This window comes from Mirounga leonina, unplaced genomic scaffold (assembly GCF_011800145.1).
Source record: "Mirounga leonina isolate KUSES-001 unplaced genomic scaffold, KU_Mleo_1.0 Mir_200, whole genome shotgun sequence".
Lineage (NCBI taxonomy): Eukaryota > Metazoa > Chordata > Mammalia > Carnivora > Phocidae > Mirounga > Mirounga leonina.
The window spans coordinates 15,833,061-15,850,079 of record NW_023270503.1 but is presented as its reverse complement, the minus strand read 5'-3'; the positions used below and the strand labels follow the sequence as shown (position 1 = coordinate 15,850,079).

The window sequence follows — 17,019 nt, the reverse complement described above, 5'->3', positions numbered from 1 at the left end:
CAACCATTAGTTTTCAGTTTAAGTTTTACTTTATGCCTTTGGAACCACAGAACTTTGCTATTTCTTTCCTATTTCAGCTTCCTCTTTGTTTCCTTCATAACACTAATCGCAGCATGCAATTGGGATTCATATATATATATATGAATATATACTTAAAAACTCAATAGTAAATGGTATCTCATTGTCATTTAAATTTGCATTTTGGTCACTAATGAGGATGACGCGCTTTCCCAAGAAATGGTTAGTGGTTAGCATGATCTATTTGCCCAAATGTTTACTTAACGTCCCTATTTCTTAAGACTGAGAACAGGCCTAGCCAACTGCGACCCCATCCTGTTCACTTGTCTGGGGGCAATTTATTTTCCCGTTTCCTGGCAGAGTTAGTGACTCATGGTGACCACCTCTTCGCAGGAATTTTTCCCAAACCCAAACCCATTTAGAAGAAAGTGTTTGTTTTAGTTCAACATCACCGAATGTAAAAATGGGCAAAAAAGGCTGCATTTGAGTAGTGCCAGGTACTCTCTATTATGCAGTCATTATTGAAAAATCATTAATGGCCACCTGATTATGCATTTTAAAGTACTGAGAGTTCCGGGGGAGCAAGGGGAGCCCTGCCCCTCACCGGCCCCTCCGGCTTTTCCAGGGGGCTGTCCGCGACAAGGCACGCAGATGGCCTAACTGACGCCGGGAGACCGCCCAAAGCCGAGGCAGGGGACCCCACCCTGCGCTCGCCGGGTAGACCTTCGAGATTCCGCGACGTCTCCCCGACTCCAGCCAGGCTGCTCTCCCCAACCCCCCCGCGATTACAGCTCCTCTCGCGAGAGCCCGAGCGAGGCCAGGCTGCGGGCGGCGGCTGCGGGATGTTGGCGGAGCGCTTCAGACCGCGCCCTCTCTGGCGCAGCTGGGAGAAGCGCGGGCGGGAGCGGCAGGCGGCGCGCACGCGCAGGTGAGTGGGGCGGTGCGGGGGCACCAGGGCGGGGGGCGGGGCCTTGCGTCGCGCAGCGGGCACGTCGCGGCGCGTCCTCAGTATTTAATGTCTCTGTGTTCCTCCGGCCTGGGCGAGCACGTGGGGGAGCGGCCGCGGCGCAGCGGGGCTGGGCTGCTGGGCCCGGGGCCCGGGGGGGGGGCGGCGGCGGGCGAGGAATTCTGCATCCCGACTGTCGCCGAGGACCTGGTGAGTTGGGGCCGCCGGGGCGGCTGGCCCGAGGACCACCTGCCAGGCCCCCGAGGGCGGCGCCGTCGGGCGCTGGGGAGTCTAGGGTGCAGGTGCGGTGTGCGACGTGCGCTCCAGGTGTCCTGGAGGCGGGAGGCTGCGGACGCCGAGCGCGTGCGGAGGGGCTCCGGCCCGCCGCCTGCTGTCAGGCAGGCCCTTTCGCTGCCGTCGCCTGCGCGCCCCCTCGTCCTCCCCCGCCAGGGTTGTCTGCCCGCGGGCTCCCGCTGACAGGTCGCGTGTGCGCGGCTGGGGCCATGGTCTGCGGCCGCGTGGTGCCCCCTACGCGCGTCACAGCCCTCCGGGCCGGGGGAGGCGAGGACGCGGCGCCCGGGCCACCCCTCTGCGGCTTAACTTTCCCCGAGCGCGCACACCCTCCCGTGAGATAGACCCGAGCGCGTCCCACCCAAGGTCGCCCAACCCCACACGCGTTTACTTTTCAAAGGTCGTGTGTACCCAAGCCTGACCCGGGAGAGGCGGCGGCGGGGCGGGCTGTGGGCAGGGCCAGGTGCTCGTGAGGCCGAGGAGGTGCCCCGAGGCCCGCGGGCAGCCCTTTCTTCCTCCTGAAGGGCTGGAGTTGAAATGGTCACTTCAGGAACCTTACTCAACTTCTGGGCCCCTTGAGCTCGCTCTGGGTTGCTCCCCACCTGGGCCCAGCGGTGGCAAGCCCGTGCAGGTAGCCTAGCCCCCGGGAGTTCATTGCGGCGAACCTGGGGAAGAGGCTTGGTTTGCGGAACTCGGAGGATGGGCTAGGACACGGTGGTGATTGGAACCCTGTTTCGGGGGCAGGGACCTTTTGAACCGAGTTAGGGTCCTGAGGTCAAAGGCCTGGTGTCTCTCGAGATGATTAGCATTTGCAGACCCTTCAAGGGTGTCGGGAGAGCTGGAGGCTGTCCTGCCCGTTGTGCCCGCTGACTTCATGCCCCGAGGCGCGTGGGTCACGTGTCACACTCCGCCTGCACCCCCCCACCCCCCGGGCCCGGGGTGTGGAGGGACCACGCTAGTTTCGGGGTTATGGGTCAAAATGTGCTTGGGAAGACGTGGTCTGAACGCCTCGGAGTCAGGCTTTCACCAGTTCCATTGTGCCCTAGGGTATAGTCCCTCCCTATCCCCCTCCTAGGGAGGCTTAGGGAAGGAAAGGCGCTGTTGATGGTGGGCGGTGCCGAACCGACCCGGGACTGCTGGAAGCCCTGGGCGTTTCGAGATCTTCCGCTCTTGCAGAGATGCCCAGGTTGGCGGGTGCCTTCCTCCCGCTCGGCCGCCGCTAACAGAAACCCGGTGCTCTTCACTCCAGGTGTAAGTGGAGGCCGCTCAAGCCAGGTAGGGCATATGGGCGGAGCAATTAGGTTAAGCGAGCTGTCTTTTCCCTATTGAAGTGCAGGCTACTTTGTGTTTAAATTTATCTCCTGCCGGGAAATTTGGGCTGCTGGACACCTGGTACGGTCGTATCTGTTGGTTTGCTATCCCCCCCTCCCCCCTCCTCCCCTTTGTCGCAATTACTGATCAAGGAACACCATTCACAAAAAGCTGTTAATTCTGGCAACTAGTAACCTTACTGTGTTGTAACCAAGTGCTTCCCAAATTAGTTTTTCTTTCTTTTTTTTTTTTTTTTTAACTCTCTATTCAGAAAGCAAAGCTTGGACTCTTAGTAAGCACCACCCATCCCCTTTGCTCTTAAAGGCATAGAACATCTTAGAAATGAGTAGAGGGTAGCATGAGCATGATTTGATCATTTATCACATTTCTCTGTTTCTGGCATTCAAGTGGTTCACCTGCTGATTATTTCAGACTTTCGGAGGGGTCCCTGGCTGGCTCAGTAGGGAGAGCATGTGAGTCTTGATCTTGGGGTTGTGAGTTCGAGTCCCACATTGTGTAGAGATTACTAAAAAATAAATAAAACTTAAAAAACTTTCTGAACACTGGAAACAAGTTATGTTTGGTGGGGGAGCTTTTGTGTTGAACTCTAACCTCTTTCACACCTAACTAGTTTTGTGGGTTTGGGCTATTAATTCCTGGGTGTATTCTCAGACAAAATATGGCTCTAGGATAGAAGAGGGCCTTTTGATCCTACAGATATGCAAATCACTGAAGCTTCAGTGCCTACCTGGATTAAGCTGGCTCCCTTGTCATGCACATTGCTAGGTGATGGCCCAAAATTTGCAGAGAGCTGATCCCATCTAAGCCCTTGAGTGAGACCTCTGAGTCGCTGGAGCCTTTTGTATGAATATCCTTTCCTCCTTCCAGCTGTTCGTAGGAAGTACATCAGCCCTTGGCTACTGCAGGGTGAGCACATGGGTGTGTGTTGTCAAAGGGGCCTGCTCAGGTGCCAAGTGGCTGTGGCTCCAGTATGAGATTGCTGAGCATCAATATTTTAAAGCAGTTTGTTTTGCTCTAGCTGGTAATCTAAATTATTTGTGGTGCTTTGGACCCAGGCCTGGCCATAGTCATCGTTTATGGGTGAAGGCTAGTTTTAGCCTTTACAGTGTTCCCTCTCATCCTAAAGACAGATTGAGATTATATTTTAGACTGGGCACTGTGCCTGGTTCATGATGGCTGTTCAAGCGTTGCTTTTTTTCCTCCTCCTAAAGAATCTCTGAGATTAACGTTAAGTTTCTCTTGAATCACTTGAGTGATTTGGATTTTATTAAAAATACCCCTCCCCCTGGCCTCTGACCTGGAAACTTGGTTGGAAGGAAAGCAAATTGGTTTCCCCACACTGCTACCAGCCTCCTGGCTCTAGCTTGCAACAACATGAGTTGGTCGAGTGCACGTTTCAGGGTTTTGAGGAGTGGGCACCCCATGTGCCTGGCCAGCTTGTGCCTTCCAGCCCCTTCTCCCCAGGCCACTCCTTCCTAATCTTCCCTGTGAGTCTAGAACGAGAGGACCTCTCTGTAGCTTGGTCTGTTGTGCTGTTGTGAGGAAGTCAACAATTTGGTTTATGAGTTAACCACCTTCTGTTTGCCATTCTGTTTTCCTCTGCTCTGGGGAGGCAGAGGTCCTCTGGGCCTCTTGTCCCACTGAAATCCTCTCCTACTGTTTGAGTTGCTAATCTGCGTGGGATGTATTTAAATCCTAAACTTGGCTGTCTAAGGCAAGTTCTTTTTTCCACAGCCCTTTCGGGTGTAATGCCTCATGCAGGTTTCACCTTTATGATCATTTAACATTAAGTACCCATTGTACGTGGCACTCCACGGAGCAGCTCCTGGCTCCAGTACCTGATTTTATACTTGGGCTGTGGAAAACAGGATCAATGATGGTGTTTTGAGTGGGACAGAGTCCGGCTGGAGAGGTAGCTGGTGGGGATGTGAGAACTGTAATTTTAGAGGATGCCTTTTCCTTGACAGTTACTGTCTTGTGCTGGGAGAGTTACAAGCAAATACCCTCCTGATCCTTTAATTCTCACACCTCTGAGTACAACTGAGGAGGGTGACGCTGGAGGTCAATCGGGATAGTTTCAATGGCTAATATAAATACAAATTGAGGGGCAGAGATACTGACAAGTATGGCATGTGCTTAAACTAGGTCCTCTGGAGAGCTTTTGTGAGAAGAACGAAGGAATAGTCAAATCCGTGGGCTTTTCTCCTAATCTTTCTGTTGCTTTCTAAGCAGATTGTTGCAGTGAAGGAGTGTGTGTTATGCAGCATTTTGAAGACTGGCCTTCAGTAATAAGTAGCTTTCAAGGTGTCCTTCTCCTTACTTTTCCTCCTATTAAATGGTCTTCATTCTGTCTGAATCCTGGCCCTTTGGACATTTCTACAGCTCAGTTTGGTAGTTTGCAGCAGTTGATAGTAAACATTCTGTCCCCATCTGCTAATACTGGCTGCCTGCCTTCACTCAGCCCGGTCTTACTGAGGCCCAAACATTCAGGAACAAAGCAGAGCCCCAGGTGAGTTGTGGAAATAAAAATGTACAGTGCTGAGGGCTCATGAATGAGGCTTGTTTCAACGCTGGGTTTAGCTGGCAAGAGCCCTGGTTTGGGGGGTAAGGACGGGGTGCGGCTTTCAGGGCTGAAACCTGGCAGTGGTTCTAAACCCTTCTGGGGTCTCAGTTTCTTCAGCTGGTTAAAAGGAGGGTTGGTCAACATGAATCAAGGGTGTTGAGATTCTGCTCCTTGGAGTGCCTCTGGGCTGCTGCGGGGTGGAGTTACCTGCAGGGGTGTGTATGGGGAGGGGTGTGTTTGGGCTAGGAAGCAGGGCTCTGTGGATAGTGTAAGTCAAAGACTAAAAAAATGCCACAGTCCACTGTTTTAAGTGCATCTCAAGTTCTCTTAGCTCTAAGATGCTACAGTGCTAAATATTTTTTAAGTTTTTAATTTATTTAAGTAATCACTACACCCAGCATGGGACTTGAACTCCCGACCCTGAGATCAAGAGTTGCATGCTCCTCCCTGATCCAGTCAGGCACCCCTTATTTTTTTATTATATCTCTATTCTTATCTCCTAAATCTATCCTTAAGGGAGAGGGTCTAGAGCTGCCTTGTCCTATAGGGTAGCAACTAGTGATGTGTGTCTGGTTCAATTTAAACTTAAGCATCAGGGGCGCGTGGGTGGCTCAGTTGGTTAAGCGTCTGTCTTCGGCTCGGGTCGTGGTCCCAGGGTCCTGGGATCTAGTCCCAGGTCGGGCTCCTTGCTCATTGGGGAGTCTGCTTCTCCTTCTCTCTCTGCTGCTCCCCCTGCTTGTGCGCTCTGTCAAATAAATAAAATCTTTAAAAAAAAAAAAAGTAAAACTTTTGAGCATTAAATACAATTTAAAAATCCATTCCTTGGTGACATTGGTCTCATTTCAAGTGCTCCGTATCTTCATGTGGCCAGTACTGGACAGTGCAGGCCTAGAACATTTTCACCATCACAGAAGGTTCTAGTTGGGCAGCACTGGTCTTAGCTTTGGTCCAACTGTAAAAGCTTAATTGCCTCACCTTGTAAGGCATCACATGTTTGGGCTTAGTCCTCTAGAGTCCACCAATCCACAGCTTTGGTGACAATTATTTATCAGCTCTATCTATGGCATGTTAAGAAGCAAGTTCTGGTTTGCCAGTTGGGAGGGCAGTGACCAATTAAGAAATGGTCCTCGAGAGAAGCATGGTGAGGAGTCTGGGGATGGGAGCACTGAATCAGGAGGGGCAGATGCTAAGTCCTCAGAAAGCTGTTTTGGTTTGAAAATTTATTTTTTTATTTTTTTATTTTTTTTGGTTTGAAAATTTATTATCTTAAAGGCCCTTGCTGGTTGTTTAAGGCCACTGTCCTTGGTCTTTAGATGTCAGCAGATTTGCTACTTGGTCCTTCACTCACCCACCTGATGGCTTCCTGCAGGATCCCACTGGGAGACCAATGCTGAACCAGATTTGCAGACACCTTACAAACAAGCGTCCTTTTCATTCTGCCCCTCCAGTCTATCTGGATGTTAGGAGGCCTATTTCTTTCTTTCTTTTTTTTTTTTTTAAGATATTTATTTGTTTGTTTGTTTGTTTGTTTGACAGAGAGCACAAGTAGGCAGAGTGGCAGGGAGAGGGAGAAGCAGGCTCTCCGCTGAGCAGGGAGCCGGATGTGGGGCTCGATCCCAGGACCTCAGGATTATGACCTGAGCCAGGCGCCCCAGGAGGCCTATTTTTATGAAGACTTTGGGAAGAGTTGGGCCACAGTGGTGGTCCTGAAGTGTTGATGTGGGGCTAGCTTTGGGGAGTGAGCTTTATTTCCAGATACCCCCCCATCTAGTGCTGGGCATGCCTGCTCGACTGGCATATAATGTGAGAGCTCTCTTGTTTTGGAGTCACCCAGCACAGGATGCAGAACAGGTACCTGTTAAGCACCTACTGTATACCTGGCATCTTAGGAGGGTCTTTTTTTTTTTCCCCCCCCCAAACCATAGTTGACCCTTGAACAACGTGAGGGTTAGGGGAACCAGCCTGCCCCCCCCCCCCCCCCCCCCCCCCCCCCTCCTTTGTGAAAAAAAAAAAAAAAAAAAAAATCCACGTGGAATTTTTGACTCCCCAGAAACTGAACTAACAGCCTAACGCCAACTAGAAGCCTTATGGGAACATAGTAGTCAAATGAACACATATTTTGTATGTTATGTGTGTTCTATACGGTATTCTTTTTTTTTTTTTTTTAAGATTTTATTTTTTGACAGAGAGAGACACAGTGAGAGAGGGAGGGAACACAAGCAGAGGGAGTGGGAGAGGGAGAAGCAGGCTTCCCGCGGAGCAGGGAGCCCGATCACGGACCCTGGGATCACGACTTGAGTCAAAGGCAGACGCCCAACGACTGATCTACCCATGCGCCCCTGTACTGTATTCTTACAAAAAAGTAAGCTAGAGAAAAGAAAATGTTAAGAAAATCATAAGGAAGAGAAAACATTTACAGTAATGTACTATGTCCCAAAATCTGCATACAAGCAGACCCATGCAATTCAAACCCGTGTTCAAGAATCAGCTGTGTTCCCTTTTTATTTTATCTCAACCCTATGAGGTAAAGTAGTTCTCCTTTGCATGTGAGGGAGCTGAGCCCCTGAGTAAAGTAAGCGGACCCCAGGACGCAGGGCTGCCTTGCACTTAGATGAGGGTTCTCTCTCTAGCTGCTTGCTTAGAGACAATTTCTTACTTACTGCCCTGTCATCCTTCCATCCTCATCTGGAAAATGAAACTGAGTTTTTAAAAGATCGAAATGATATACCCCACAAACAGTCAAGCTCTTCGGTGTTTTGAGTCCTCAGCCTCATTACAGTCCTGTGGAGGTATTAGTAATCCATTTTACAGGATGTTTTCATTTTACGGGAAACTGAAGTTCAGGATCCTACTCTAACACTCTTGTCTTTCCAAAGTCATGTTTTAGCTCCAAATTATGCAACTTTCCAGTGCCTTTGAGCGGCACAAATAATGACTGTGACTAAGACAGCCTTGTAGGCCTTGTAAGACAGCTGTGCCTTAGGGCCTGGAAATGGCTCTGCAGACTCTGGTGTAGCTCAGTCACCTGGTTGAAGACAACCTCAAGTCCCTCATTCCTTGGCTCATAATAATGCAGCCTGTCAGACCTCACATGGAGGTCATGAGACCCATCCCTCAACGGGCTGTCGCCTGGGAGTAGCCTGATCTGTCTGTGCTGGAGGAGGCACAGATCTGGTGAAGCCCAGCCCTCAGCACGCTGCACTGCCACCCCTACCCCTTCTCCTCCAGCCTTGGCCTGGGACGATAGGTCTGAAGGCTGTAGACCTCCTTCCTGTCCCTCCACAGAGAAAGGAGCAGGAGTGACTTGCCGAGCAGCCTTGGAAGGAGGCCTGCACCCTGATGTGCCTTGAGCTCTGATGAGAAAAGGCTGTGCTCAGAATAACCTCCCTGCTTTGTCCTTTGACTTTGGTGAGGCCCACCCAGCCAAGCTTCTGCTGTGTGCTATTTTTAGCAGGTGGCATCCTTTAGGAAGGCCAAGTACATGTGGTTTCAGCATACAAGCAGGTCCTGGTGCGGACGCTACTGCTGTCTCCCAGTCAGGAGGAAAGAGAATAAAGTCACCCTAGAAACTCATGGGGTGTGTGGGGGTGGGCAGTGGCTGCCTAAGAGGTCCCTGGGGCTGCCTTTTCTGTTCTGGATCTGTGGCAGAGGCCCAGTCCTGCCTGGGCCAGGCAGGGCCCTGATACAGGCAGCCCAGGAGCCAGGAAACGCCCTAGTTTCAGGACCTCTTGTTGCCCTAGGGGCCAATTTCTCTGGAAATTACATTATCCCATTTTCATGGGAAGTCACCCGACTCAAGAACAGGCCTCCACACAGGCACTAAAAACTCTGTAAAACTGTGGTTTTGTTGGCAGCCTGAGTACTGGCGTCCTCTGGCTTAAAAACGAAAACAAAAACAAGAGGCGGTAAGAGCCATGCCCCTTACTAGGAATTCTCACTGGTGGGGCCACTGAAGCTGAAGCGATATGAAGGAGTTTGATGAATTCTGCTCCTCACCACCATCCTGGCTTCTCCCCCTTTTTTCTGTTCCTCCCTTCCTCTAACTCAGAGCTGCCAACTCCAGCCCATCTTTTTCTGATTAAGAAACCTTCGAGCCGTATAAGGCCCTCTGTTGCCTATGGTTTATGTTGGCTGGAGACCGAGGTTGTTTTTGCAAAGTCTGATTCAAAGAAGTAGCAAGGGTGTGTGTGTGTGTGTGCGCGCATGCACTTCCATTCCCATCTGCTCCCTGGGGCTGGACTGACTTCTTGGAACAGATTCATCTGAGAGGGTGGGGGGCTAGAGTAAGGTCCTCACATTGGCTCCAAGGCTAATTAATGAGTGGTGTGACTGCAGGGCTTCCTGGCAAACGCATTTGCTGAGAACTCCAAGTAGAAAGTGAGCCCCTATTGGACTCACGTAGTATATACCTGCTGATCTACCAGCCAGAGAAGCACCCTATTTCTGAAATAGATTCCAGAATTTGCTTCTGTTTATTAGTTAAGAAACTACAGGGGCACCTGGCTGGCTCAGCTGGAAGAGCATGCAACTTGATCTCAGGGTCATGAGTTCGAGTCCCTTAAAATTTAAGGGGCACCTGGGGGGCTCAGTTGGTTAAGCGTCTGCCTTCGGCTCAGGTCATGATCCCAGAGTCCTGGGATTGAGCCCCACATCGGGCTTCTTGCTCGGCGCGGAGTCTGCTTCTCCCTCTGCCCTTCACTCCCCCTCATACTCTCTCTCTCTCTCTCAAATAAATATTCTTAAAAAAATAAAATTCAAAACTGCGTCATTCAAAAAATTTAAAAAAAAGAAAAAAGAAACAAAACTATAGCCCCTTGTCTCTTTGGGCAAGTCTGTTCTCCTCTCTGGAGGAAGTTGGGTGAACCTGTCCCTCTGCGTTCTTGACCTTCAGCAGAGCTTCAGCTCGGTGATGGTGGGGAGCGATTTCTATGGCAGCAGCCCTTCGACCTCATCTTCACCTCCCCCCCTTGTTGCTGTTGCTTGAGTTAGCCAAGTTTGTTCCTGCCTTAGTACTTTGGCACATGTATCTCCCTGCCTGGAACTTTCTCCCCCTCTCCTTTCCCTGTCCTCTTAGATCTTGGCACGGCTGCTCCTCACTGTTCCAGCCCTGCTGCCACCTTTGGAGAGGCGTTCCCTGACCATTCTTTCTGAGGCTCCCTCTCTCCCAGGTACACTTTACCAGCTCTTCTCAACCTGGGCTCCGTGTCTAAACTATGGAACACATGACTGAGTGACTAACTCAACTAGTACCCTTCCAGATGCACAGGAGTATAGTTAACTCATTATGTAAAAGGGGTGCCTAGGCTCAGTTCTCTGAATACCTTTTGAGAGGCTGCAAGTTTATCCTGTTAGGTTGCTGTATCTTCACAGCGTCTTCTCTGAAATGTGACTCCCTACCCCTCCCGCTATCTCTGCTTTCTGAGGGCACTTTCCACCACCTCAGCCCCCTCTCCGGTGGAACCTGGCTCACAGTGGGAATTAAAATCTTTATTAAATGACTAGCCCTGAGGGGTCCTGCTACTTGATGCTGGTTAGACTTCAGTGGGGTAGGGAGACCCAGTGCCTTGGCTTGGAAGGGTCTTACCATCAGTAAGCCCCTGCTCTTTGTGATTACTACTGTTAGGTCAGCAGGGCAGCTGGGGGGCTCTGAAGCAGGATTGACTTCAGTTACTAGAAAACAAAAGCATTACATGTTTGTACATAGATGAGTTGACACTCACTACATATTATACTGGTTAACAAGAATCCTAAAGTTCTATGGTAATAGAGCATCTTTTGCTATTTAATAGTTAAGAATTTTTTTTTTTTAAATTTATTAGAGCGAGAGAGGGAGCACAAGTAGGGGGAGCAGCAGAGGAAGAGGGAGGAAACTCTCTGCTGAGCAGGGAGCCTGAGGTGGGGCTCCATCCCAGGACCCTGGGATCATGACCTGAGCTGAAAGCAGACGCTTAACTGATTGAGCCACCCAGGTGCCCAAGAATGTATTTTTTGTTCTATCAAAGCACTGCTGGTAGAAAGATTTGATACACAAGTTATACACAGTTATTCTTTGAAAGAACAGCCCTTTCTGCCGACCAGTCCTCTCCTCTAGAGGCAGCTGCCCTCAGTTCTTCTAGGCTGTCCTCCCTGCCACTTATGTCTGTATTACTAAGTGGGATGCTTTCCTTGCTTGCCTGCCTGCCTTTTTTTTTTTTTTTATGTTACCTGATTTGTTTTTCTACTCTGGAAGGTAAGGACTTGACTCATTCCTACACTTTTTTCCTCTCCTCATCTTCTTGATACAGAGGAAGTTAGCACAGCTTCTGGTCAGGCTGCTGTTGAGAGTGTATATTATGCTGTAAATATTGCTTATGGCCTCAAAGTTCTTGGTTTTCCATATTTCCTTTCTCGTGTCCCCCCCCCCCCCCCGGAGTATTTCTTTCACTCTGTTGTCTGTGTCTCATCCCATCTCCAGCTCTTCACTGTGCCTCGGCGGTTGCTCTCAGAGCGCCTCATTGTGCTCAACACAGCAGGTGCTCAGCTGTTCATGCTGCTCCTGGGAAGCACCCCTCTTCCTTGCTCTGCTTCCCCTTCATCCTGGGACTCCATGCTTCCCTTCTTTGGTGTTGCTTTGTGCATGGGTGCCCCCTCCTTTCTTGGTTTACTCCCTTGTCTTGGTGGAGCCCATCTTTCAGGAGCTTGCTGAGAAAAAATGGGGGAGGGTAAGCAGCCAACAAGAAGCAGGCTGACTTGGTCCTAAGAGACAAGGACAAGTCCTTCTGAAGGCATTGGTTTGGGGTATGGCCCAAGACTTGGTGGGAAGTCAGCAAAGACAAGGAGGTGCCTGCAAGCCTTTCACCCTGCCAGCAGAGTATCTGGTTTCACTTTATGGAATAGTTTGAATGAGAGGGGTCTGGATTTGGGCATCAGGTGCTGAGGAAAATGGGTATGGAACGAAAATCTGCATATTGAATGGGACAACCCAAGCCCTCTTGGCTCTCACAGTGCTGGCATTCAGGCTAACAACCTCTCCACCCCCAGGACATTAGAACATTCTAATCTGTGGAAGCTGGCAGCCTGATTCCTGTTTGTCCCCCACCCCAGCCAGGATACTTGCCTGACTCTTGGACCAAAATTGTCCGTTGGTCAGTGGCAGAGGGTGGTACCAACAGGCCCATTGAAGAAGGTCATTGGTTTTTTTTTTTTTTGGCCCCAAAAGAAACTGTTGAGACTTGAAAGTGCCTCGAAAGTACATTCTGTCTGTTTCATTTCTGTGTTCTGCTGTGCTTTGTACCTGTAGGTGCTCATAAAGATTTGTTGGATAGAAGTGACCTTAGGCCTTAATGTGATTTCTGAGCTGGTAGTATTCCACTGTCTGCCATTTGGAAAGTCAGTGTCACACCTGTCACTCTGCTCACCTGAGGTGGTGGCGCGAAGGGCTGCTTGCCTCACACCATCCTTTCTGATTCCTTCTAAAGGAGTGTGTCCTCTTCATTAGCTTCATTAGCTTCATTAGCTTTTTGGGGGATGCTTGTTGTCAGAGCACAACTTCCTATTTTGGGCAGTCTTGGGTAGTGTTCTGTGGTCATGGGCGGGAACTCTGTGTACCTAGGAACACTTCCTTGGCACCTGCTTTATCACTATCCTCAGAAATCTGTCAGAATTTACTGGTAAAGCAATCTGGTTGCCAAGAGCTGAGGATAAGGGACAGGATGGATGTGACATAGTTGTTTAAAGTTTTTGAAAACCACAGAAACTTTGAAAACCACATTCCTACTCCCCAGATGAAACAATGGGAAGACCTTTGTAGAAAATACTGATCCTTCCCCCCCCCCCCCCCCCCCCCGCCTTTTTTTTTTTATCATTTGAAACCTAATAAGACTGGATCTGCCAGATATTTGGTCAGCAGAGCAAGGGAGACTGGGCATGTCACCTTTGTATGGAGTTTTTACCAAGTTTTCCAAACTGGGAGTTAGTTTAATTTGTAATTGAACTAGAGGAGAAACATCTCTTAACTTGAGACCATGTCCAGAGAGGGGATTTTTTGCTTCTGGCTCTTCTTACCTGGAGCTCCTGGGATTGGGCTCTGGGTGTCCATTTTGGCTGGAGAAGGCTTCACTGAGCAGGTGCTCCCACCCAGATGGTACTGGGTTAAGCCTCCAGCTTCCTGGAGAGCAGCCCAGGAAGTGGTCTGTGACTTTTGGACAGCTGATCTACTGAGAACAGGGAGGGGGGATGGGGCCACGGTGCCTCACCTGGCTGCTCTGTGGGGCCATCACAATGAAGGGTGTGGAGGACAGTATGGGACCTCACAGCCCCACTGTGAGCTAATTTGGAATCTTCAGGGTGCCAACGTGAGTCAGAGCCCACACAGGCCCCCTACAGATGAAGGTAACAACTGTTTGAACATCAGGGCTGGGCTGAGACCTACATCCCTGAGGCATGGCTCCAGCACTCTGATTCCTGGGCCCCAGCCATGCTGCTGAGGGTGAGTGGCCCAGCTTACCATCGTCCTCCCCCCTCAGGGACAGCACCAGACACCGCCCAACAAGGTAGGCCCTGGCTGTCACAGCATTTACCCAGCTCTTGTGTTTGTTTCCGGTCTGCTCGGAACACCCTCTAGGACTGTGCTGTCTTGTAGGTAGCCACCAGCTGTATGTGGCTATTTAAATTTAAATTAATATTAAATAAAATTTAAAATTCTGTTTCTCAGTCACACGGGTCACATTTCAAGTGAGTAAGTAGCCGCCAATATTGGACTCTAGTCGCCACTTGGAGATCACCCGGGCGTTTGCCTCTTGTGACCTGCTCTGCTTTGGCCGTGTTTCAACTGCTGCCGCTTGCCCCCATTGCCTTGACAGTAAAGGTCACACTTCTTTTGTCTGGCCCCCTACCAGCTCTTCAGCCTCGGCTCCCAGGACTTGTCCTGCTCTGCTCTGCTCTGCTCTGGGACTTGCCACTCCCTTCTACCCCCAAAGGCAGCTTGGGTTGAGAACCTTAATTTATGTCATTAACCCACCCTTTCAACCTGAGCAAATTCTGGCTGCCTCTGAGACAGGCTTCTTCGGGTTCTGTTTGCCTGCTTCTGAAATTGGGCTCAGCTTGGTGCAGGTGTGGGTGTGAGCGAGCAACACATACACACAGATTCTTCAGTATGTGTTGTGAGCTTCTGGTGGACAGAATCTTTTTTTCTTGCAGCATCTTAAACATATTTATGTGTGAATTATTACATGAGTGAATGTATGTGTGTAGCCTCAACCTGATGAGAAACCAGGGGGCCCTCTTGTGGTCTTGCACAGACCTCTGTGTGTGTGGTCTTCCTCCACTAGTGGGGGTGGAATGGGAGGGGGACCTTGGCCTGGCCCACAGCCTGCTGCTCTTCCTGAATGCAGTGACAGCAAGTGCCAAAGGGTCTGCATCATGTAGCTCTTTCCTCTCCTTTGAAGAACCCCCTGCAAGGGGAAAAGCCCCTCAGCAACAACTTGACGGGCTGGGCATTCTGGAGATGGAGTGTCTTGGACACCTGGGGATAGTCTTTGGTAATGTGAACACATAACCCTGGAATAATGGAAATATTCAAATTTCCACTTGAGGGGGGCGGTATATAAAAGTCCATTCAGAATGCTAAGTCGATGTGACTTCACTGACCAGGCCCAAGTCCACAGTGGACTTGATAGCCTAAGCGCTTCACTCCTAAGTGCTTGTTGTTATGATCAACTTTCCCATCAATTAATTATATGCAGCTCTTTTTTTCCCCACAATAACTGCAGCCAAATGGGCTTAGTCACTGGGACCAACACTGTTTGTACTGTTCCCAGAAATTTGTTTTGTTTAGCAGAAGGCTCTAGACTGCAGTAACTGGGTTGGTCATTGGTGCTGGGAGTGAGGCCGTTACTTCTCCAGAGGTAAGCTTTTCTGAGAAGCTGCAGGTTCCTCTGGGAGAAAGGAAAGGAATCCTTTTAGAACCTGGACAGAGCAGGTGAACCTAAGGCTTTGTGGGGCCATGGCACGTGCCTGCCTTCGGCTCTCTGTGACCACTGGACAGCCAGCCAGCGTGCATCTATTCCTGGGCAAATGGGCCTGCTAAAAATAAGCAGGCAGCTATTCCAGCAGATTCAAAATAGCCACTTCTCCCCACCAACCCTCAGGCAGGGCTCTGCCTCCTTCTGCAAGGCTTTTCTCTGGCTTGCCTGAGTGTCTGGGGCCTCGGGAGGGGGAGGCCCTGGGGGAGGTGGCTGCCTTCAATTAGCTTGTGAGTGTGAAGGCTATTAGACCGACGGTGTTAAATGCCACTGATATCTTGAAGTTAGGTTTTTTACAGAAAACACCAACCCAAAAACCAGGGCAAAGAGAGCAACTCAAGAGTCTGTTCCCAGAGAAGGAAGGTAGGCTGAAGCGTGCACATCTGTGCATGTGGGCCTATGTGTGAATGCACAGGTCAAGGCGGCCCTGTCTGAGGATTCAGGAAAGGTTGGGGCCTCTTAGAGCCCCTGTCTAGGCCTATCAGACAATGTAAAGCAGGGAAAACGGCACCCTCCTGATTCACAAGAAGTCTGAGGTGAGATTGGCTCCGGTAAGACCCTTGGGAGTGAAGGGCTGAGGAAGGGAGGGACTTCTCATGACTGGGGGGATGTGGGGGCTTCAGTCACCTGGCGCTCCCTGAGCAGTACCTCCAGGCAGTGGTGCCTTCAGTGAGACCCCCCGAGGCTCCTTTGGATGGGGCGGCTGCTGATCCTATGGGCTCTTGGCTCTTGGCTCTGTTCTTGGTGGAGATGGCTAATATCTCTAATCACAGCCCCCAGGTAGCAAGGAAGAAAACAAAGCAACCCTTCTGTCTGGGGATCTCATACCTCTTCCCTCAATTTGTGGGAGCACTTGAGTTGGGCACTTCCTGTCCCCAGAAGTCCTCATGGAGAAAAGGGCTTTCCCTGGAGGAGCAGGGATCCTTCTGGCTCTCCAGCTCTAGTGGGAGCTGGGGTGAGTGGTGGGCACTGGGGATCCAGGTGGGGCATTCAGTATTCTCTGGGTTGGGTGATGCCGTGTCAGGGTACACTTTCTTGGGGGCCCTCGTGCCACAACAGCAGGAGGCATCCGCCTTGGAATTGCTGCCGAAACTGTTTCCCGAGCTGTAATTAGCCATGTAGCTACAGCTGACTGTCTTTAGAGGGCTGTGGAGGGTGGGTTTGGGGGCTCAGAGCCTCCATCCCTGGGGAACGAGTGGGCCGGGGTGGGGAGGGTTAGGTGGGTGAGTGGGTGGAGGTATCCTGACAAGCTGCAGAGCAGTGTTGTGGCCCCAGGTGACTGGTCCTGTGCTCGGTGTGAACTAGGTCCGGGAGAAGAAGGGATGAAGTGGGGGCTGGGGGACAGTTACACGGGGGGCCAGGGTATGGGTTGTAGTGTGGATCAACAAGGGTGCAGGACCAAAGCCAGGCTGGGAGGGTATGCCTGAGTGTGGGCCTCTGCCTTATAGCTGGTTCCTGGAATCTCCAGAGGTGAAACGGGGGTCAACTGCTGGGCCCTTAGGATCAACTTCTAGTACCAAGGGGGTGAGAGGCACTTTGTATCTTGGGTAGCAACTCCCTCCTTACACACCTCAATTTGAGTTTGGCCTTGGGCTCTTGGTGTGTAAAACAGGAGACTGCCGTCTATGGGTTGTTAAGCCCTAGGATTCTTTATCTTCCTCTCTACCCCACTGCATGGAATCTTGTTCCTGAGATCAGAGAATTGGTAGAAGACCATGGGAATCGTAACTCTAAACCCTGTTGAAATGAGATTGTCTAGTTAGTAAGGAATCGGAATCTAAATTGACTGGCAAGAGGAAAACCCAGGTTGAGACGCAGCCGCACTTACTGTTGCAGGTCACCTGTTGGGTGGGACTGATCTGACTGTA

The 17,019-nt window shown here is 50.6% G+C and overlaps 1 protein-coding gene across 3 annotated transcripts in view; it reads left to right on the top strand.

The window, feature by feature from the left end:
* The first annotated feature begins 1,085 nt into the window (after positions 1 to 1,085).
* Positions 1,086 to 17,019, top strand: part of AKAP1 (A-kinase anchoring protein 1) — a 32,866-nt gene continuing 16,932 nt past the window's right edge. The window contains exon 1 of one of the 3 annotated variants that reach the window (XM_035026775.1): positions 1,086 to 1,174. The gene's annotated coding sequence lies outside the window, so the exon portion shown is untranslated. Of the gene's footprint in view, positions 1,175 to 2,362; positions 2,531 to 15,315; positions 15,688 to 17,019 lie in introns of those variants that run through there. The other 2 variants (XM_035026777.1, XM_035026776.1) reach the window with 2 other exon arrangements.